Source organism: Struthio camelus, chromosome 8 (assembly GCF_040807025.1).
Source record: "Struthio camelus isolate bStrCam1 chromosome 8, bStrCam1.hap1, whole genome shotgun sequence".
Lineage (NCBI taxonomy): Eukaryota > Metazoa > Chordata > Aves > Struthioniformes > Struthionidae > Struthio > Struthio camelus.
In genome coordinates this window covers 556,170-580,918 of record NC_090949.1, presented here as the reverse complement: position 1 = coordinate 580,918, position 24,749 = coordinate 556,170, and positions in this window count along the sequence as shown.

The window sequence follows — 24,749 nt, the reverse complement described above, 5'->3', positions numbered from 1 at the left end:
AACATGTACGGACCCACACGAGGAGCACCATTGCCTCCACTCTTTTGACCCTGACATCCACACGGCTCTCCCACAAGCACTCCAATCCTACTACCCAGCTCCTCCTACAACCTAGGACAGTCCTCCTCACACTGTTTGCCTGGAGCAGCCACTCTCCTCCAACGCCTGCCTAGCATGTGCAGGCCCACGCGAGGCGCACCATTGCCTCCACCCTTTTGGCCCTGACATGCCTACGGCTCTCCCACAAGCACTCCAATCCTACTACCCAGCTCCTCCTACAACCTAGGACAGTCCTCCTCACACTTTCTGACTGGAGCAGCCACTCTCCTCCAACGCCTGCCTAACATGTGCAGGCCCACACGGGGAGCTCCATTGCCTCCACCCTTTTGGCCCTGACATCCACACAGCACTCCTACAAGCACTCACGTCCTCCTTTCCCTACCCTCCTACAACTTACGACAGTCCACCTAACACTTTCTGACTGGAGCAGCCACTCTCCTCATAAGCCTGCCTGACATGTACAGGCCTACACGGGGAGCACCATTGCCTCCATCCTTTTGGCCCTGACATGCCTGCGGCTCTCCCACAAGCACTCCCGCCCTCCTTTCCCTACCCTACTCCAACTTGTGACAGTCCACCTAACACTTTCTGACTGGAGCAGCCACTCTCCTCCAACGCCTGCCTAGCATGTACAGACGTACATGGGGAGCACCATTGCCTCCACCCTTTTGACCCTGACATCCACACGGCTCTCCCACAAGCACTCCAATCCTACTACCCAGCTCCTCCTACAACCTAGGACAGTCTTCCTCACACTTTCTGACTGGAGCAGCCACTCTCCTCCAACGCCTGCCTACCATGTGCAGGCCCACACGGGGAGCTCCATTGCCTCCACCCTTTTGGCCCTGACATGCCTACGGCACTCCTACAAGCACTCATGTCCTCCTTTCCCTCACCTCCTACAACTTAGGACAGCCCTCCTCACACTTTCGGACTGGAGCAGCCACTCTCCTCCAACGCCTGCCTAACATGTGCAGGTCCACACGGGGAGCACCGTTGCCTCCACCCTTTTGACCCTGACATGCACACGGCTCTCCCACAAGCACTCACGTCTTCCTTTCCCTCACCTAATCCAACTTACCACTACCCTCCTCACACTTTTCCATTAGAACAGCCAATCTCCTCCAACGCGTGCCTAGCATGCACAGGCCCACCCGGGGAGCACCATTGCCTCCACCCTTTTGGCCCTGACATGCACACGGCTCTCCCACAAGCACTCCCGTCTTCCTTTCCCTACCCTACTCCAACTTACCACTGCCCTCCTCACACTTTCTGACTGGAGCAGCCACTCTCCTCCAACACCTGCCTAACATGTACAGGCGCACACGGGGAGCACCATTGCCTCCACCCTTTTGGCCCTGACATGCCTGCGGCTCTCCCACAAGCACTCCCGTCTTCCTTTCCCTCACCTCCTCCAACTTACCACTGCCCTCCTCACACTTTCCCCATTAGAGCAGCCAGTCTCCTCCATCGCCTGCCTAACATGCACAGGCCCACACGGGGAGCACCATTGCCTCCATCCTTTTGGCCCTGACATCCACACGGCTCTCCCACAAGCACTCCAATCCTACTACCCAGCTCCTCCTACAACCTAGGACAGTCCTCCTCACACTTTCTGACTGGAGCAGCCACTCTCCTCCAACGCCTGCCTAACATGTGCAGGCCCACACGGGGAGCACCATTGCCTCCACCCTTTTGGCCCTGACATCCACACGGCACTCCTACAAGCACTCCCGCCCTCCTTTCCCTACCCTACTCCAAATTATGACTGCCCTCCTCACACTTTCGGACTTGAGCAGCCACTCTCCTCCAAAGCCTGCCTAACATGTGCAGGCCCACCCGGGGAGCACCATTGCCTCCACCCTTTTGGCCCTGACATGCTTACGGCTGACATGCCTACGGCTTTTCCACAAGCACTCCCATCTTCCTTTCCCTCACCTCCTACAACTTACCACTGCCCTCCTCACACTTTCGGACTGGAGCAGCCACTCTCCTCCAACGCGTGCCTAGCATGTACAGGCCCACACGGGGAGCACCATGACGTCCAGCCTTTTGGCCGTGACATGCCTACGGCTCTCCCACAAGCACTCCCGTCTTCCTTTCCCTCACCTCCTCCAACTTACCACTGCCCTCCTCACACTTTCGGACTTGAGCAGCCACTCTCCTCCAAAGCCTTCCTAACATGTACAGGCCCACACGGGGAGCACCATTGCCTCCACCCTTTTGGCCCTGACATCCACACGGCTCTCCCACAAGCACTCACATCCTCCTTTCTCTCACCTCCTACAACTTACCACTGCCCTCCTCACACTGTCGGACTGGAGCAGCCAATCTCCTCCAACGCCTGCCTAACATGTACATGCCCACACGAGGAGCACCATTGCCTCCACCCTTTTAGCCCTGACATCCACACGGCTCTCCCACAAGCACTCCCGTCTTCCTTTCCCTCACCTCCTACAACTTACCACTGCCCTCCTCACACTTTCGGACTGGAGCAGCCACTCTCCTCATAAGCCTGCCTGACATGGACAGGCCCACACGGGGAGCACCATTGCCTCCACCCTTTTAGCCCTGACATGCACACGGCTCTCCCACAAGCACTCCCGCCCTCCTTTCCCTACCCTACTCCAGCTTGTGACAGTCCACCTAACACTTTCTGACTGGAGCAGCCACTCTCCTCCAAAGCCTGCCTAACATGTACAGGCTCACAGGGGGAGCTCCATTGCCTCCACCTTTTTGGCCCTGACATGCCTGCGGCTCTCCCACAAGCACTCACATCCTCCTTTCCCTCACCTCCCACAACCTAGGACAGCCCTCCTCACACTTTCTGACTGGAGCAGCCACTCTCCTCCAACGCCTGCCTAACATGTGCAGGCCCACACGGGGAGCTCCATTGCCTCCACCCTTTTGGCCCTGACATCCACACAGCACTCCTACAAGCACTCACGTCCTCCTTTCCCTACCCTCCTACAACTTACGACAGTCCACCTAACACTTTCTGACTGGAGCAGCCACTCTCCTCCTAAGCCTGCCTGACATGTACAGGCCTACACGGGGAGCACCATTGCCTCCACCCTTTTGGCCCTGACATGCACACGGCTCTCCCACAAGCACTCCCGCCCTCCTATCCCTACCCTACTCCAACTTGTGACAGTCGCCCTCACACTTTCTGACTGGAGCAGCCACTCTCCTCCAATGCCTGCCTAACATGTACGGACCCACATGAGGAGCAGCATTGCCTCCACTCTTTTGGCCCTGACATCCACACGGCTCTCCCACAAGCACTCCAATCCTACTACCCAGCTCCTCCTACAACCTAGGACAGTCCTCCTCACACTGTCGGACTGGAGAAGCCACTCTCCTCCAACGCCTGCCTAGCATGTGCAGGCCCACACGAGGCGCACCATTGCCTCCACCCTTTTGGCCCTGACATGCCTACGGCTCTCCCACAAGCACTCCCGTCTTCCTTTCCCTCACCTCCTCCAACTTACCACTGCCCTCCTCACACTTTCTGACTGGAGCAGCCACTCTCCTCCAAAGCCTGCCTAACATGCACAGGCCCACACGGGGAGCACCATTGCCTCCACCCTTTTGGCCCTGACATGCCTACGGCTGACATGCCTACGGCTCTCCCACAAGCACTTCCACCTTCCTTTCCCTCACCTCCTACAACTTACCACTGCCCTCCTCACACTTTCTGACTGGAGCAGCCACTCTCCTCCAACGCGTGCCTAGCATGTACAGGCCCACACGGGGAGCACCATGACGTCCAGCCTTTTGGCCCTGACATCCACACGGCTCTCCCACAAGCACTCCCGTCTTCCTTTCCCTCACCTCCTCCAACTTACCACTGCCCTCATCACACTTTCTGACTGGAGCAGCCACTCTCCTCCAAAGCCTTCCTAACATGTACAGGCCCACACGGGGAGCACCATTGCCTCCACCCTTTTGGCCCTGACATCCACACGGCTCTCCCACAAGCACTCACATCCTCCTTTCTCTCACCTCCTACAACTTACCACTGCCCTCCTCACACTGTCGGACTGGAGCAGCCAATCTCCTCCAACGCCTGCCTAACATGTACATGCCCACACGAGGAGCACCATTGCCTCCACCCTTTTCGCCCTGACATCCACACGGCTCTCCCACAAGCACTCCCGTCTTCCTTTCCCTCACCTCCTACAACTTACCACTGCCCTCCTCACACTTTCGGACTGGAGCAGCCACTCTCCTCATAAGCCTGCCTGACATGGACAGGCCCACACGGGGAGCACCATTGCCTCCACCCTTTTAGCCCTGACATGCACACGGCTCTCCCACAAGCACTCCCGCCCTCCTTTCCCTACCCTACTCCAGCTTGTGACAGTCCACCTAACACTTTCTGACTGGAGCAGTCACTCTCCTCCAAAGCCTGCCTAACATGTACAGGCTCACAGGGGGAGCTCCATTGCCTCCACCTTTTTGGCCCTGATATGCCTGCGGCTCTCCCACAAGCACTCACATCCTCCTTTCCCTCACCTCCCACAACCTAGGACAGCCCTCCTCACACTTTCGGTCTGGAGCAGCCACTCTCCCCCAACGCCTGCCTAACATGTACAGCCCTACACGGGGCGCTCCATTGCCTCCACCCTTTTGGCTCTGACATGCCTACAGCTCTCCCACAAGCACTCCCGCCCTCCTTTCCCTACCCTACTCCAACTTGTGACAGTCCTCCTCACACTTTCGGACTGGAGCAGCCACTCTCCTCCAACGCCTGCCTAACATGTGCAGGTCCACACGGGGAGCACCATTGCCTCCACCCTTTTGGCCCTGACATGCCTACGGCACTCCTACAAGCACTCACGTCCTCCTTTCCCTACCCTCCTACAACTTACGACAGCCCTCCTCACACTTTCGGACTGGAGCAGCCACTCTCCTCCAACGCCTGCCTAACTTGTGCAGGTCCACACGGGGAGCACCATTGCCTCCACCCTTTTGACCCTGACATGCTTACGGCTGACATGCCTACGGCTCTCCCACAAGCACTCCCGTCTTCCTTTCCCTCACCTCCTCTAACTTACCACTGCCCTCCTCACACTTTCGGACTGGAGCAGCCACTCTCCTCCAACGCCTGCCTAACATGTGCAGGCCCACACGGGGAGCACCATTGCCTCCAGCCTTTTGGCCCTGACATCCACACGGCTCTCCCACAAGCACTCACGTCCTCCTTTCCCTCACCTCCTACAACCTAGGACAGCCCTCCTCACACTTTTTAACTGGAGAAGCCACTCTCCTCCAAAGCCTGCCTGGCCTGTACAGGCCCATACGGGGAGCACCACTGCCTCCACCCTTTTGGCCCTGACATCCACACGACTCTCTCACAAGCACTCACGTCCTCCTTTCCCTCACCTCCTACAACCTAGGACAGCCCTCCTCACACTTTCGGACTGGAGCAGCCACTCTCCTCCAACGCCTGCCTGGCCTGTACAGGCCCACACGGGGAGCACCATTGCCTCCACCCTTTTGTCCCTGACATCCACACGGCTCTCCCACAAGCACTCCCGCCCTCCTTTCCCTACCCTACTCCAACTTGTGACAGTCGCCCTCCTCACACTTTCTGACTGGAGCAGCCACTCTCCACCAACGCCTGCCTACCATGTGCAGGCCCACACGAGGAGCACCATTGCCTCCACCCTTTTAGCCCTAAAATGCCTATGGCACTCCTACAAGCACTCCCGCCCTCCTTTCCCTACCCTACTCCAACTTATGACTGCCCTCCTCACACTTTCTGACTTGAGCAGCCAATCTCCTCCATCGCGTGCCTAGCATGCACAGGCCCACACTGGGAGCACCATTGCCTCCACACTTTTGGCCTTGACATGCCTACGGCTGGCATGCCTACGGCTCTCCCACAAGCACTCCCGTCTTCCTTTCCCTCACCTCCTACAACTTACCACTGCCCTCCTCACACTTTCTGACTGGAGCAGCCACTCTCCTCCAAAGCCTGCCTAACATCTGCAGGCCCACACGGGGAGCTCCACTGCCTCCACCTTTTTGGCCCTGACATGCCTGCGGCCCTGCCAGAAGCACTCACATCCTCCTTTCCCTCACCTCCAACAACCTAGGACAGCCCTCCTCACACTTTCGAACTCGAGCAGCCACTCTCCTCCAACGCCTGCCTAGCATGTGCAGGCCCACACGAGGCGCACCATTGCCTCCACCCTTTTGGCCCTGACATGCCTACGGCTCTCCCACAAGCACTCCCGTCTTCCTTTCCCTCACCTCCTCCAACTTACCACTGCCCTCCTCACACTTTCTGCCTGGAGCAGCCACTCTCCTCCAAAGCCTGCCTAACATGCACAGGCCCACACGGGGAGCACCATTGCCTCCACCCTTTTGGCCCTGACATGCCTACAGTTGACATGCCTACGGCTCTCCCACAAGCACTTCCACCTTCCTTTCCCTCACCTCCTACAACTTACCACTGCCCTCCTCACACTTTCTGACTTGAGCAGCCACTCTCCTCCAAAGCCTTCCTAACATGTACAGGCCCGCACGGGGAGCTCCATTGCCTTCACATTTTTGGCCCCGACATGCCTGCGGCTCTCCCACAAGCACTCACATCCTCCTTTCCCTCACCTCCCAGAACCTAGGACAGCCCTCCTCACACTTTCGGACTTGAGCAGCCACTCTCCTCCTAAGCCTGCCTGACATGTGCAGGCCTACACGGGGAGCACCATTGCCTCCACCCTTTTAGCCCTGACATGCACACGGCTCTCCTACAAGCACTCCCGTCCTCCTTTCCCTACCCTACTCCAGCTTGTGACAGTCAACCTCACACTTTCGGTCTGGAGCAGCCACTCTCCCCCAACGCCTGCCTAACATGTACAGCCCTACACGGGGCGCTCCATTGCCTCCACCCTTTTGGCTCTGACATGCCTACAGCTCTCCCACAAGCACTCCCGCCCTCCTTTCCCTACCCTACTCCAACTTGTGACAGTCCTCCTCACACTTTCGGACTGGAGCAGCCAATCTCCTCCAACGCCTGCCTAACATGTGCAGGTCCACACGGGGAGCACCATTGCCTCCACCCTTTTGGCCCTGACATGCCTACGGCACTCCTACAAGCACTCACGTCCTCCTTTCCCTACCCTCCTACAACTTACGACAGCCCTCCTCACACTTTCGGACTGGAGCAGCCACTCTCCTCCAACGCCTGCCTAACTTGTGCAGGTCCACACGGGGAGCACCATTGCCTCCACCCTTTTGACCCTGACATGCTTACGGCTGACATGCCTACGGCTCTCCCACAAGCACTCCCGTCTTCCTTTCCCTCACCTCCTACAACTTACCACTGCCCTCCTCACACTTTCGGACTGGAGCAGCCACTCTCCTCCAACGCCTGCCTAACATGTACAGGCCCACACGGGGAGCACCATTGCCTCCACCCTTTTGACCCTGACATCCACACGGCTCTCCCACAAGCACTCCCGCCCTCCTTTCCCTACCCTAATCCAACTTGTGACAGTCGCCCTCACACTTTCTGACTGGAGCAGCCACTCTCCTCCGACGCCTGCCTAGCATGTACAGGCCCACACGGGGAGCTCCATTGCCTCAACCCTTTTGGCCCTGACATCCACACGGCTCTCCCACAAGCACTCCAGTCCTCCTTTCCCTCACCTACTACAACCTAGGACAGCCCTCCTCACACTTTCTGACTGGAGAAGCCACTCTCCTCCAACGCCTGCCTAACATGTACAGGCCCACACGAGGAGCACCATTGCCTCCACCCTTTTGGCACTGACATGCCTACGGCTCTCCCACAAGCACTCCCGTCTTCCTTTCCCTCACCTCCTACAACTTACCACTGCCCTCCTCACACTTTCGGACTTGAGCAGCCACTCTCCTCCAACGCCTGCCTAGCATGCACAGGCCCACACGGGGAGCACCATGACGTCCAGCCTTTTGGCCGTGACATGCCTACGGCTCTCCCACAAGCACTCCCGTCTTCCTTTCCCTCACCTCCTCCAACTTACCACTGCCCTCCTCACACTTTCTGACTGGAGCAGCCACTCTCCTCCAAAGCCTTCCTAACATGTACAGGCCCACAAGGGGAGCACCATTGCCTCCACCCTTTTCGCCCTGACATCCACACGGCTCTCCCACAAGCACTCACATCCTCCTTTCTCTCACCTCCTACAACTTACCACTGCCCTCCTCACACTTTCTGACTGGAGCAGCCACTCTCCTCCTAAGCCTGCCTGACATGTACAGGCCTACACGGGGAGCACCATTGCCTCCACCCTTTTAGCCCTGACATGCACACGGCTCTCCCACAAGCACTCCCGCCCTCCTTTCCCTACCCTACTCCAACTTGTGACAGTCGCCCTCACACTTTCTGACTGGAGCAGCCACTCTCCTCCAACGCCTGCCTAACATGTACGGACCCACACGAGGAGCACCATTGCCTCCACTCTTTTGACCCTGACATCCACACGGCTCTCCCACAAGCACTCCAATCCTACTACCCAGCTCCTCCTACAACCTAGGACAGTCCTCCTCACACTGTTTGCCTGGAGCAGCCACTCTCCTCCAACGCCTGCCTAGCATGTGCAGGCCCACACCAGGAGCACCATTGCCTCCACCCTTTTAGCCCTGACATGCCTATGGCACTCCGACAAGCACTCCCGCCCTCCTTTCCCTACCCTACTCCAGCTTGTGACAGTCCACCTCACACTTTTGGACTGGAGCAGCCACTCTCCTCCAACGCCTGCCTAGCATGTGCAGGCCCACACGAGGCGCACCATTGCCTCCACCCTTTTGGCCCTGACATGCCTACGGCTCTCCCACAAGCACTCCCGTCTTCCTTTCCCTCACCTCCTCCAACTTACCACTGCCCTCCTCACACTTTCGGACTGGAGCAGCCACTCTCCTCCAAAGCCTGCCTAACATGCACAGGCCCACACGGGGAGCACCATTGCCTCGACCCTTTTGGCCCTGACATGCCTACGGTTGACATGCCTACGGCTCTCCCACAAGCACTTCCACCTTCCTTTCCCTCACCTCCTACAACTTACCACTGCCCTCCTCACACTTTCTGACTTGAGCAGCCACTCTCCTCCAAAGCCTGCCTAACATGTACAGGCCCGCACGGGGAGCTCCATTGCCTTCACATTTTTGGCCCCGACATGCCTGCGGCTCTCCCACAAGCACTCACATCCTCCTTTCCCTCACCTCCCACAACCTAGGACAGCCCTCCTCACACTTTCGGACTTGAGCAGCCACTCTCCTCCTAAGCCTGCCTGACATGTGCAGGCCTACACGGGGAGCACCATTGCCTCCACCCTTTTAGCCCTGACATGCCTACAGCTCTCCCACAAGCACTCCCGCCCTCCTTTCCCTACCCTACTCCAGCTTGTGACAGTCAACCTCACACTTTCGGTCTGGAGCAGCCACTCTCCCCCAACGCCTGCCTAACATGTACAGCCCTACACGGGGCGCTCCATTGCCTCCACCCTTTTGGCTCTGACATGCCTACAGCTCTCCCACAAGCACTCCCGCCCTCCTTTCCCTACCCTACTCCAACTTGTGACAGTCCTCCTCACACTTTCGGACTGGAGCAGCCACTCTCCTCCAACGCCTGCCTAACATGTGCAGGTCCACACGGGGAGCACCATTGCCTCCACCCTTTTGGCCCTGACATGCCTACGGCACTCCTACAAGCACTCACGTCCTCCTTTCCCTACCCTCCTACAACTTACGACAGCCCTCCTCACACTTTCGGACTGGAGCAGCCACTCTCCTCCAACGCCTGCCTAACTTGTGCAGGTCCACACGGGGAGCACCATTGCCTCCACCCTTTTGACCCTGACATGCTTACGGCTGACATGCCTACGGCTCTCCCACAAGCACTCAAATCCTCCTTCCCCTCACCTCCTACAACTTACCACTGCCCTCCTCACAATTTCCCATTAGAGCAGCCACTCTCTTCCAACGCCTGCCTAGCATGTACAGGCCCACACGGGGAGCACCATTGCCTCCACCCTTTTGGCCCTGACATCCACACGGCTCTCCCACAAGCACTCCCGTCTTCCTTTCCCTCACCTCCTACAACTTACCACTGCCCTCCTCACACTTTCGGACTGGAGCAGCCACTCTTCTCCAAAGCCTGCCTAACATGTGCAGGCCCACACGGGGAGCACCATTGCCTCCACCCTTTTGGCCCTAAAATACCTATGGCACTCCGACAAACACTCCCGCCCTCCTTTCCCTACCCTACTCCAGCTTGTGACAGTCCACCTCACACTATCGGACTGGAGCAGCCACTCTCCTCCAACGCCTGCCTAGCATGTGCAGGCCCACACGGGGAGCACCATTGCCTCCACCCTTTTAGCCCTGACATGCCTACGGCTCTCCCACAAGAACTCCCCTCTTCCTTTCCCTCACCTCCTCCAACTTACCACTGCCCTCCTCACACTTTCTGACTGGAGCAGCCACTCTCCTCCAAAGCCTGCCTAACATGCACAGGCCCACACGGGGAGCACCATTGCCTCCACCCTTTTGGCCCTTACATGCCTACGGCTGACATGCCTGCGGCTCTCCCACAAGCACTCACATCCTCCTTTCCCTCACCTCCTACAACCTAGGACAGCCCTCCTCACACTTTCTGACGGAGCAGCCACTCTCCTCCAAAGCCTTCCTAACATGTACAGGCCCACACGGGGATCTCCATTGCCTTCACATTTTTGGCCCCGACATGCCTGCGGCTCTCCCACAAGCACTCACATCCTCCTTTCCCTCACCTCTCACAACCTAGGACAGCCCTCCTCACACTTTCGGACTTGAGCAGCCACTCTCCTCCTAAGCCTGCCTGACATGTGCAGGCCTACACGGGGAGCACCATTGCCTCCACCCTTTTAGCCCTGACATGCACACGACTCTCCCACAAGCACTCCAGTCCTCCTTTCCCTACCCTACTCCAGCTTGTGACAGTCACCATCACACTTTCTGACTGGAGCAGCCACTCTCCCCCAACGCCTGCCTAACATGTACAGCCCCACACGGGGCGCTCCATTGCCTCCACCCTTTTGGCCCTGACATGCCTACGGCACTCCTACAAGCACTCATGTCCTCCTTTCCCTACCCTCCTACAACTTACGACAGCTCTCCTCACACTTTCTGACTGGAGCAGCCACTCTCCTCCAAAGCCTGCCTAACATGTGCAGGTCCACACGGGGAGCACCATTGCCTCCACCCTTTTGGCCCTGACATCCACAAGGCTGACATGCCTACGGCTTTTCCACAAGCACTCCCGTCTTCCTTTCCCTCACCTCCTCCAACTTACCACTGCCCTCCTCACACTTTCGGACTGGAGCAGCCACTCTCCTCCAAAGCCTGCCTAACATGCACAGGCCCACACGGGGAGCACCATTGCCTCGACCCTTTTGGCCCTGACATGCCTACGGTTGACATGCCTACGGCTCTCCCACAAGCACTTCCACCTTCCTTTCCCTCACCTCCTACAACTTACCACTGCCCTCCTCACACTTTCTGACTTGAGCAGCCACTCTCCTCCAAAGCCTTCCTAACATGTACAGGCCCGCACGGGGAGCTCCATTGCCTTCACATTTTTGGCCCCGACATGCCTGCGGCTCTCCCACAAGCACTCACATCCTCCTTTCCCTCACCTCCCACAACCTAGGACAGCCCTCCTCACACTTTCGGACTTGAGCAGCCACTCTCCTCCTAAGCCTGCCTGACATGTGCAGGCCTACACGGGGAGCACCATTGCCTCCACCCTTTTAGCCCTGACATGCACACGGCTCTCCCACAAGCACTCCCGTCCTCCTTTCCCTACCCTACTCCAGCTTGTGACAGTCAACCTCACACTTTCGGTCTGGAGCAGCCACTCTCCCCCAACGCCTGCCTAACATGTACAGCCCTACACGGGGCGCTCCATTGCCTCCACCCTTTTGGCTCTGACATGCCTACAGCTCTCCCACAAGCACTCCCGCCCTCCTTTCCCTACCCTACTCCAACTTGTGACAGTCCTCCTCACACTTTCGGACTGGAGCAGCCACTCTCCTCCAACGCCTGCCTAACATGTGCAGGTCCACACGGGGAGCACCATTGCCTCCACCCTTTTGGCCCTGACATGCCTACGGCACTCCTACAAGCACTCACGTCCTCCTTTCCCTACCCTCCTACAACTTACGACAGCCCTCCTCACACTTTCGGACTGGAGCAGCCACTCTCCTCCAACGCCTGCCTAACTTGTGCAGGTCCACACGGGGAGCACCATTGCCTCCACCCTTTTGACCCTGACATGCTTACGGCTGACATGCCTACGGCTCTCCCACAAGCACTCCCGTCTTCCTTCCCCTCACCTCCTACAACTTACCACTGCCCTCCTCACAATTTCCCATTAGAGCAGCCACTCTCTTCCAACGCCTGCCTAGCATGTACAGGCCCACACGGGGAGCACCATTGCCTCCACCCTTTTGGCCCTGACATCCACACGGCTCTCCCACAAGCACTCCCGTCTTCCTTTCCCTCACCTCCTACAACTTACCACTGCCCTCCTCACACTTTCGGACTGGAGCAGCCACTCTTCTCCAAAGCCTGCCTAACATGTGCAGGCCCACACGGGGAGCACCATTGCCTCCACCCTTTTGGCCCTAAAATACCTATGGCACTCCGACAAACACTCCCGCCCTCCTTTCCCTACCCTACTCCAGCTTGTGACAGTCCACCTCACACTATCGGACTGGAGCAGCCACTCTCCTCCAACGCCTGCCTAGCATGTGCAGGCCCACACCAGGAGCACCATTGCCTCCACCCTTTTAGCCCTGACATGCCTACGGCTGACATGCCTACGGCTCTCCCACAAGCACTTCCACCTTCCTTTCCCTCACCTCCTACAACTTACCACTGCCCTCCTCACACTTTCTGACTGGAGCAGCCACTCTCCTCCAACGCGTGCCTAGCATGTACAGGCCCACACGGGGAGCACCATGACGTCCAGCCTTTTGGCCCTGACATCCACACGGCTCTCCCACAAGCACTCCCGTCTTCCTTTCCCTCACCTCCTCCAACTTACCACTGCCCTCATCACACTTTCTGACTGGAGCAGCCACTCTCCTCCAAAGCCTTCCTAACATGTACAGGCCCACACGGGGAGCACCATTGCCTCCACCCTTTTGGCCCTGACATCCACACGGCTCTCCCACAAGCACTCACATCCTCCTTTCTCTCACCTCCTACAACTTACCACTGCCCTCCTCACACTGTCGGACTGGAGCAGCCAATCTCCTCCAACGCCTGCCTAACATGTACATGCCCACACGAGGAGCACCATTGCCTCCACCCTTTTCGCCCTGACATCCACACGGCTCTCCCACAAGCACTCCCGTCTTCCTTTCCCTCACCTCCTACAACTTACCACTGCCCTCCTCACACTTTCGGACTGGAGCAGCCACTCTCCTCCAACGCCTGCCTGACATGGACAGGCCCACACGGGGAGCACCATTGCCTCCACCCTTTTAGCCCTGACATGCACACGGCTCTCCCACAAGCACTCCCGCCCTCCTTTCCCTACCCTACTCCAGCTTGTGACAGTCCACCTAACACTTTCTGACTGGAGCAGTCACTCTCCTCCAAAGCCTGCCTAACATGTACAGGCTCACAGGGGGAGCTCCATTGCCTCCACCTTTTTGGCCCTGATATGCCTGCGGCTCTCCCACAAGCACTCCCGTCTTCCTTTCCCTCACCTCCCACAACCTAGGACAGCCCTCCTCACACTTTCTGACTGGAGCAGCCACTCTCCTCCTAAGCCTGCCTGACATGTACAGGCCTACACGGGGAGCACCATTGCCTCCACCCTTTTGGCCCTGACATGCACACGGCTCTCCCACAAGCACTCCCGCCCTCCTATCCCTACCCTACTCCAACTTGTGACAGTCGCCCTCACACTTTCGGACTGGAGCAGCCACTCTCCTCCAATGCCTGCCTAACATGTACGGACCCACAAGAGGAGCAGCATTGCCTTCACTCTTTTGACCCTGACATCCACACGGCTCTCCCACAAGCACTCCAATCCTACTACCCAGCTCCTCCTACAACCTAGGACAGTCCTCCTCACACTGTTTGCCTGGAGCAGCCACTCTCCTCCAACGCCTGCCTAGCATGTGCAGGCCCACACGGGGAGCACCATTGCCTCCACCCTTTTAGCCCTGACATGCCTATGGCACTCCGACAAACACTCCCGTCCTCCTTTCCCTACCCTACTCCAGCTTGTGACAGTCAACCTCACACTTTCGGTCTGGAGCAGCCACTCTCCCCCAACGCCTGCCTAACATGTACAGCCCCACACGGGGCGCTCCATTGCCTCCACCCTTTTGGCTCTGACATGCCTACAGCTCTCCCACAAGCACTCCCGCCCTCCTTTCCCTACCCTACTCCAACTTGTGACAGTCCACCTAACACTTTCTGACTGGAGCAGCCACTCTCCTCCAACGCCTGCCTAACATGTGCAGGCCCACACGAGGCGCACCATTGCCTCCACCCTTTTGGCCCTGACATGCCTACGGCTCTCCCACAAGCACTCCCGTCTTCCTTTCCCTCACCTCCTACAACTTACCACTGCCCTCCTCACACTTTCTGACTGGAGCAGCCACTCTACTCCAAAGCCTGCCTAACATGCACAGGCCCACACGGGGAGCACCATTGCCTCCACCCTTTTGGCCCTGACATGCACACGGCTCTCCCACAAGCACTCCCGTCCTCCTTTCCCTACCCTACTCCAGCTTGTGACAGTCACCCTCACACTTTCGGTCTGGAGCAGCCACTCTCCTCCAACGCCTGCCTAGCATGTACAGACGTACATGGGGAGCACCATTGCCTCCACCCTTTTGACCCTGACATCCACACGGCTCTCCCACAAGCACTCCAATCCTACTACCCAGCTCCTCCTACAACCTAGGACAGTCCTCCTCACACTTTCTGACTGGAGCAGCCACTCTCCTCCAACGCCTGCCTAGCATGTACAGGCCCACACGGGGAGCACCATTGCCTCCACCCTTTTGGCTCTGACATGCCTGCGGCTCTCCCACAAGCACTCCCGCCCTCCTTTCCCTACCCTACTCCAACTTGTGACAGTCCACCTAACACTTTCTGACTGGAGCAGCCACTCTCCCCCAACGCCTGCCTAACATGTACAGACGTACATGGGGAGCACCATTGCCTCCACCCTTTTGATCCTGACATCCACACGGCTCTCCCACAAGCACTCCAATCCTACTACCCAGCTCCTCCTACAACCTAGGACAGTCCTCCACACACTTTCTGACTGGAGCAGCCACTCTCCTCCAACGCCTGCCTACCATGTGCAGGCCCACACGGGGAGCTCCATTGCCTCCACCCTTTTGGCCCTGACATGCCTACGACACTCCTACAAGCACTCATGTCCTCCTTTCCCTCACCTCCTACAACTTACGACAGCCCTCCTCACACTTTCTGACTGGAGCAGCCACTCTCCTCCAACGCCTGCCTAACATGTGCAGGTCCACACGGGGAGCACCATTGCCTCCACCCTTTTGGCCCTGACATGCACACGGCTCTCCCACAAGCACTCACGTCTTCCTTTCCCTCACCTAATCCAACTTACCACTACCCTCCTCACACTTTCCCATTAGAACAGCCAATCTCCTCCAACGCGTGCCTAGCATGCACAGGCCCACCCGGGGAGCACCATTGCCTCCACCCTTTTGCCCTGACATGCTTACGGCTGACATGCCTACGGCTCTCCCACAAGCACTTCCACCTTCCTTTCCCTCACCTCCTCTAACTTACCACTGCCCTCCTCACACTTTCGGACTGGAGCAGGCACTCTCCTCCAATGCCTGCCTAACATGTGCAGGCCCACACGGGGAGCACCATTGCCTCCAGCCTTTTGGCCCTGACATCCACACGGCTCTCCCACAAGCACTCCCGCCCTCCTTTCCCTACCCTACTCCAACTTGTGACAGTCGCCCTCCTCACACTTTTGGACTTGAGCAGCCACTCTCCTCCAACGCCTGCCTACCATGTGCAGGCACACACGAGGAGCACCATTGCCTCCACCCTTTTAGCCCTAAAATGCCTATGGCACTCCTACAAGCACTCCCGCCCTCCTTTCCCTACCCTACTCCAACTTATGACTGCCCTCCTCACACTTTCTGACTTGAGCAGCCAATCTCCTCCATCGCGTGCCTAGCATGCACAGGCCCACACGGGGAGCACCATTGCCTCCACCCTTTTGGCCTTGACATGCCTACGGCTGACATGCCTGCGGCTCTCCCACAAGCTCTCCCGTCTTCCTTTCCCTCACCTCCTCCAACTTACCACTGCCCTCCTCACACTTTCTGACTGGAGCAGCCACTCTCCTCCAAAGCCTGCCTAACATGTACAGGCCCACACGGGGAGCTCCACTGCCTCCATCTTTTTGGCCCTGACATGCCTGCGGCCCTGCCAGAAGCACTCCAATGCTCCTTCCCCTCACCTCCTACAACCTACGACAGCCCTCCTCACACTTTCGGACTGGAGCAGCCACTCTCCTCCTAAGCCTGCCTGGCCTGTACAGGCCCACACGGGGAGCACCATTGCCTCCACCCTTTTGGCACTGACATGCACACGGCTCTCCCACAAGCACTCCCGCCCTCCTTTCCCTACCCTAATCCAACTTGTGACAGTCGCCCTCACACTTTCTGACTGGAGCAGCCACTCTCCTCCGACGCCTGCCTAGCATGTACAGGCCCACACGGGGAGCTCCATTGCCTCAACCCTTTTGGCCCTGACATCCACACGGCTCTCCCACAAGCACTCCAGTCCTCCTTTCCCTCACCTACTACAACCTAGGACAGCCCTCCTCACACTTTCTGACTGGAGCAGCCACTCTCCTCCAACGCCTGCCTAACATGTACAGGCCCACACGGGGAGCACCATTGCCTCCACCCTTTTGGCACTGACATGCCTACGGCTCTCCCACAAGCACTCCCGTCTTCCTTTCCCTCACCTCCTACAACTTACCACTGCCCTCCTCACACTTTCGGACTTGAGCAGCCACTCTCCTCCAACGCCTGCCTAGCATGCACAGGCCCACACGGGGAGCACCATGACGTCCAGCCTTTTGGCCGTGACATGCCTACGGCTCTCCCACAAGCACTCCCGTCTTCCTTTCCCTCACCTCCTCCAACTTACCACTGCCCTTCTCACACTTTCTGACTGGAGCAGCCACTCTCCTCCAAAGCCTTCCTAACATGTACAGGCCCACACGGGGAGCACCATTGCCTCCACCCTTTTCGCCCTGACATCCACACGGCTCTCCCACAAGCACTAACATCCTCCTTTCTCTCACCTCCTACAACTTACCACTGCCCTCCTCACACTTTCTGACTGGAGCAGCCACTCTCCTCCTAAGCCTGCCTGACATGTACAGGCCTACACGGGGAGCACCATTGCCTCCACCCTTTTAGCCCTGACATGCACACGGCTCTCCCACAAGCACTCCCGCCCTCCTTTCCCTACCCTACTCCAACTTGTGACAGTCGCCCTCACACTTTCTGACTGGAGCAGCCACTCTCCTCCAACGCCTGCCTAACATGTACGGACCCACACGAGGAGCACCATTGCCTCCACTCTTTTGACCCTGACATCCACACGGCTCTCCCACAAGCACTCCAATCCTACTACCCAGCTCCTCCTACAACCTAGGACAGTCCTCCTCACACTGTTTGCCTGGAGCAGCCACTCTCCTCCAACGCCTGCCTAGCATGTGCAGGCCCACACCAGGAGCACCATTGCCTCCACCCTTTTAGCCCTGACATGCCTATGGCACTCCGACAAGCACTCCCGCCCTCCTTTCCCTACCCTACTCCAGCTTGTGACAGTCCACCTCACACTTTTGGACTGGAGCAGCCACTCTCCTCCAACGCCTGCCTAGCATGTGCAGGCCCACACGAGGCGCACCATTGCCTCCACCCTTTTGGCCCTGACATGCCTACGGCTCTCCCACAAGCACTCCCGTCTTCCTTTCCCTCACCTCCTCCAACTTACCACTGCCCTCCTCACACTTTCGGACTGGAGCAGCCACTCTCCTCCAAAGCCTGCCTAACATGCACAGGCCCACACGGGGAGCACCATTGCCTCCACCCTTTTGGCCCTGACATGCCTACGGTTGACATGCCTACGGCTCTCCCACAAGCACTTCCACCTTCCTTTCCCTCACCTCCTACAACTTACCACTGCCCTCCTCACACTTTCTGACTTGAGCAGCCACTCTCCTCCAAAGCCTTCCTAACATGTACAGGCCCGCACGGGGAGCTCCATTGCCTTCACATTTTTGGCCCCGACATGCCTGCGGCTCTCCCACAAGCACTCACATCCTCCTTTCCCTCACCACCCACAACCTAGGACAGCCCTCCTCACACTTTCGGACTTGAGCAGCCACTCTCCTCCTAAGCCTGCCTGACATGTGCAGGCCTACACGGGGAGCTCCATTGCCTCCACCCTTTTAGCCCTGACATGCACACGGCTCTCCCACAAGCACTCCCGTCCTCCTTTCCCTACCCTACTCCAGCTTGTGACAGTCAACCTCACACTTTCGGTCTGGAGCAGCCACTCTCCCCCAACGCCTGCCTAACATGTACAGCCCTACACGGGGCGCTCCATTGCCTCCACCCTTTTGGCTCTGACATGCCTACAGCTCTCCCACAAGCACTCCCGCCCTCCTTTCCCTACCCTACTCCAACTTGTGACAGTCCTCCTCACACTTTCGGACTGGAGCAGCCACTCTCCTCCAACGCCTGCCTAACATGTGCAGGTCCACACGGGGAGCACCATTGCCTCCACCCTTTTGGCCCTGACATGCCTACGGCACTCCTACAAGCACTCACGTCCTCCTTTCCCTACCCTCCTACAACTTACGACAGCCCTCCTCACACTTTCGGACTGGAGCAGCCACTCTCCTCCAACGCCTGCCTAACTTGTGCAGGTCCACACGGGGAGCACCATTGCCTCCACCCTTTTGACCCTGACATGCTTACGGCTGACATGCCTACGGCTCTCCCACAAGCACTCCCGTCTTCCTTCCCCTCACCTCCTACAACTTACCACTGCCCTCCTCACAATTTCCCATTAGAGCAGCCACTCTCTTCCAACGCCTGCCTAGCATGTACAGGCCCACACGGGGAGCACCATTGCCTCCACCCTTTTGGCCCTGACATCCACACGGCTCTCCCACAAGCACTCCCGTCTTCCTTTCCCTCACCTCCTACAACTTACCACTGCCCTCCTCACACTTTCGGACTGGAGCAGCCACTCTTCTCCAAAGCCTGCCTAACATGTGCAGGCCCACACGGGGAGCACCATTGCCTCCACCCTTTTGGCCCTAAAATACCTATGGCACTCCGACAAACACTCCCGCCCTCCTTTCCCTACCCTACTCCAGCTTGTGACAGTCCACCTCACACTATCGGACTGGAGCAGCCACTCTCCTCCAACGCCTGCCTAGCATGTGCAGGCCCACACCAGGAGCACCATTGCCTCCACCCTTTTAGCCCTGACATGCCTACGGCGGACATGCCTACGGCTCTCCCACAAGCACTTCCACCTTCCTTTCCCTCACCTCCTACAACTTACCACTGCCCTCCTCACACTTTCTGACTGGAGCAGCCACTCTCCTCCAACGCGTGCCTAGCATGTACAGGCCCACACGGGGAGCACCATGACGTCCAGCCTTTTGGCCCTGACATCCACACGGCTCTCCCACAAGCACTCCCGTCTTCCTTTCCCTCACCTCCTCCAACTTACCACTGCCCTCATCACACTTTCTGACTGGAGCAGCCACTCTCCTCCAAAGCCTTCCTAACATGTACAGGCCCACACGGGGAGCACCATTGCCTCCACCCTTTTGGCCCTGACATCCACACGGCTCTCCCACAAGCACTCACATCCTCCTTTCTCTCACCTCCTACAACTTACCACTGCCCTCCTCACACTGTCGGACTGGAGCAGCCAATCTCCTCCAACGCCTGCCTAACATGTACATGCCCACACGAGGAGCACCATTGCCTCCACCCTTTTCGCCCTGACATCCACACGGCTCTCCCACAAGCACTCCCGTCTTCCTTTCCCTCACCTCCTACAACTTACCACTGCCCTCCTCACACTTTCGGACTGGAGCAGCCACTCTCCTCCAACGCCTGCCTGACATGGACAGGCCCACACGGGGAGCACCATTGCCTCCACCCTTTTAGCCCTGACATGCACACGGCTCTCCCACAAGCACTCCCGCCCTCCTTTCCCTACCCTACTCCAGCTTGTGACAGTCCACCTAACACTTTCTGACTGGAGCAGTCACTCTCCTCCAAAGCCTGCCTAACATGTACAGGCTCACAGGGGGAGCTCCATTGCCTCCACCTTTTTGGCCCTGATATGCCTGCGGCTCTCCCACAAGCACTCCCGTCTTCCTTTCCCTCACCTCCCACAACCTAGGACAGCCCTCCTCACACTTTCTGACTGGAGCAGCCACTCTCCTCCTAAGCCTGCCTGACATGTACAGGCCTACACGGGGAGCACCATTGCCTCCACCATTTTGGCCCTGACATGCACACGGCTCTCCCACAAGCACTCCCGCCCTCCTATCCCTACCCTACTCCAACTTGTGACAGTCGCCCTCACACTTTCGGACTGGAGCAGCCACTCTCCTCCAATGCCTGCCTAACATGTACGGACCCACAAGAGGAGCAGCATTGCCTTCACTCTTTTGACCCTGACATCCACACGGCTCTCCCACAAGCACTCCAATCCTACTACCCAGCTCCTCCTACAACCTAGGACAGTCCTCCTCACACTGTTTGCCTGGAGCAGCCACTCTCCTCCAACGCCTGCCTAGCATGTGCAGGCCCACACGGGGAGCACCATTGCCTCCACCCTTTTAGCCCTGACATGCCTATGGCACTCCGACAAACACTCCCGTCCTCCTTTCCCTACCCTACTCCAGCTTGTGACAGTCAACCTCACACTTTCGGTCTGGAGCAGCCACTCTCCCCCAACGCCTGCCTAACATGTACAGCCCCACACGGGGCGCTCCATTGCCTCCACCCTTTTGGCTCTGACATGCCTACAGCTCTCCCACAAGCACTCCCGCCCTCCTTTCCCTACCCTACTCCAACTTGTGACAGTCCACCTAACACTTTCTGACTGGAGCAGCCACTCTCCTCCAACGCCTGCCTAACATGTGCAGGCCCACACGAGGAGCACCATTGCCTCCACCCTTTTGGCCCTGACATGCCTACGGCTCTCCCACAAGCACTCCCGTCTTCCTTTCCCTCACCTCCTACAACTTACCACTGCCCTCCTCACACTTTCTGACTGGAGCAGCCACTCTACTCCAAAGCCTGCCTAACATGCACAGGCCCACACGGGGAGCACCATTGCCTCCACCCTTTTGGCCCTGACATGCACACGGCTCTCCCACAAGCACTCCCGTCCTCCTTTCCCTACCCTACTCCAGCTTGTGACAGTCACCCTCACACTTTCGGTCTGGAGCAGCCACTCTCCTCCAACGCCTGCCTAGCATGTACAGACGTACATGGGGAGCACCATTGCCTCCACCCTTTTGACCCTGACATCCACACGGCTCTCCCACAAGCACTCCAATCCTACTACCCAGCTCCTCCTACAACCTAGGACAGTCCTCCTCACACTTTCTGACTGGAGCAGCCACTCTCCTCCAACGCCTGCCTAGCATGTACAGGCCCACACGGGGAGCACCATTGCCTCCACCCTTTTGGCTCTGACATGCCTGCGGCTCTCCCACAAGCACTCCCGCCCTCCTTTCCCTACCCTACTCCAACTTGTGACAGTCCACCTAACACTTTCTGACTGGAGCAGCCACTCTCCCCCAACGCCTGCCTAACATGTACAGACGTACATGGGGAGCACCATTGCCTCCACCCTTTTGATCCTGACATCCACACGGCTCTCCCACAAGCACTCCAATCCTACTACCCAGCTCCTCCTACAACCTAGGACAGTCCTCCACACACTTTCTGACTGGAGCAGCCACTCTCCTCCAACGCCTGCCTACCATGTGCAGGCCCACACGGGGAGCTCCATTGCCTCCACCCTTTTGGCCCTGACATGCCTACGACACTCCTACAAGCACTCATGTCCTCCTTTCCCTCACCTCCTACAACTTACGACAGCCCTCCTCACACTTTCGGACTGGAGCAGCCACTCTCCTCCAACGCCTGCCTAACATGTGCAGGTCCACACGGGGAGCACCATTGCCTCCACCCTTTTGGCCCTGACATGCACACGGCTCTCCCACAAGCACTCACGTCTTCCTTTCCCTCACCTAATCCAACTTACCACTACCCTCCTCACACTTTCCCATTAGAACAGCCAATCTCCTCCAACGCGTGCCTAGCATGCACAGGCCCACCCGGGGAGCACCATTGCCTCCACCCTTTTGCCCTGACATGCTTACGGCTGACATGCCTACGGCTCTCCCACAAGCACTTCCACCTTCCTTTCCCTCACCTCCTCTAACTTACCACTGCCCTCCTCACACTTTCGGACTGGAGCAGGCACTCTCCTCCAATGCCTGCCTAACATGTGCAGGCCCACACGGGGAGCACCATTGCCTCCAGCCTTTTGGCCCTGACATCCACACGGCTCTCCCACAAGCACTCCCGCCCTCCTTTCCCTACCCTACTCCAACTTGTGACAGTCGCCCTCCTCACACTTTTGGACTTGAGCAGCCACTCTCCTCCAACGCCTGCCTACCATGTGCAGGCACACACGAGGAGCACCATTGCCTCCACCCTTTTAGCCCTAAAATGCCTATGGCACTCCTACAAGCACTCCCGCCCTCCTTTCCCTACCCTACTCCAACTTATGACTGCCCTCCTCACACTTTCTGACTTGAGCAGCCAATCTCCTCCATCGCGTGCCTAGCATGCACAGGCCCACACGGGGAGCACCATTGCCTCCACCCTTTTGGCCTTGACATGCCTACGGCTGACATGCCTGCGGCTCTCCCACAAGCTCTCCCGTCTTCCTTTCCCTCACCTCCTCCAACTTACCACTGCCCTCCTCACACTTTCTGACTGGAGCAGCCACTCTCCTCCAAAGCCTGCCTAACATGTACAGGCCCACACGGGGAGCTCCACTGCCTCCATCTTTTTGGCCCTGACATGCCTGCGGCCCTGCCAGAAGCACTCCAATGCTCCTTCCCCTCACCTCCTACAACCTACGACAGCCCTCCTCACACTTTCGGACTGGAGCAGCCACTCTCCTCCTAAGCCTGCCTGGCCTGTACAGGCCCACACGGGGAGCACCATTGCCTCCACCCTTTTGGCACTGACATGCACACGGCTCTCCCACAAGCACTCCCGCCCTCCTTTCCCTACCCTAATCCAACTTGTGACAGTCGCCCTCACACTTTCTGACTGGAGCAGCCACTCTCCTCCGACGCCTGCCTAGCATGTACAGGCCCACACGGGGAGCTCCATTGCCTCAACCCTTTTGGCCCTGACATCCACACGGCTCTCCCACAAGCACTCCAGTCCTCCTTTCCCTCACCTACTACAACCTAGGACAGCCCTCCTCACACTTTCTGACTGGAGCAGCCACTCTCCTCCAACGCCTGCCTAACATGTACAGGCCCACACGGGGAGCACCATTGCCTCCACCCTTTTGGCACTGACATGCCTACGGCTCTCCCACAAGCACTCCCGTCTTCCTTTCCCTCACCTCCTACAACTTACCACTGCCCTCCTCACACTTTCGGACTTGAGCAGCCACTCTCCTCCAACGCCTGCCTAGCATGCACAGGCCCACACGGGGAGCACCATGACGTCCAGCCTTTTGGCCGTGACATGCCTACGGCTCTCCCACAAGCACTCCCGTCTTCCTTTCCCTCACCTCCTCCAACTTACCACTGCCCTTCTCACACTTTCTGACTGGAGCAGCCACTCTCCTCCAAAGCCTTCCTAACATGTACAGGCCCACACGGGGAGCACCATTGCCTCCACCCTTTTCGCCCTGACATCCACACGGCTCTCCCACAAGCACTAACATCCTCCTTTCTCTCACCTCCTACAACTTACCACTGCCCTCCTCACACTTTCTGACTGGAGCAGCCACTCTCCTCCTAAGCCTGCCTGACATGTACAGGCCTACACGAGGAGCACCATTGCCTCCACTCTTTTGACCCTGACATCCACACGGCTCTCCCACAAGCACTCCAATCCTACTACCCAGCTCCTCCTACAACCTAGGACAGTCCTCCTCACACTGTTTGCCTGGAGCAGCCACTCTCCTCCAACGCCTGCCTAGCATGTGCAGGCCCACACCAGGAGCACCATTGCCTCCACCCTTTTAGCCCTGACATGCCTATGGCACTCCGACAAGCACTCCCGCCCTCCTTTCCCTACCCTACTCCAGCTTGTGACAGTCCACCTCACACTTTTGGACTGGAGCAGCCACTCTCCTCCAACGCCTGCCTAGCATGTGCAGGCCCACACGAGGCGCACCATTGCCTCCACCCTTTTGGCCCTGACATGCCTACGGCTCTCCCACAAGCACTCCCGTCTTCCTTTCCCTCACCTCCTCCAACTTACCACTGCCCTCCTCACACTTTCGGACTGGAGCAGCCACTCTCCTCC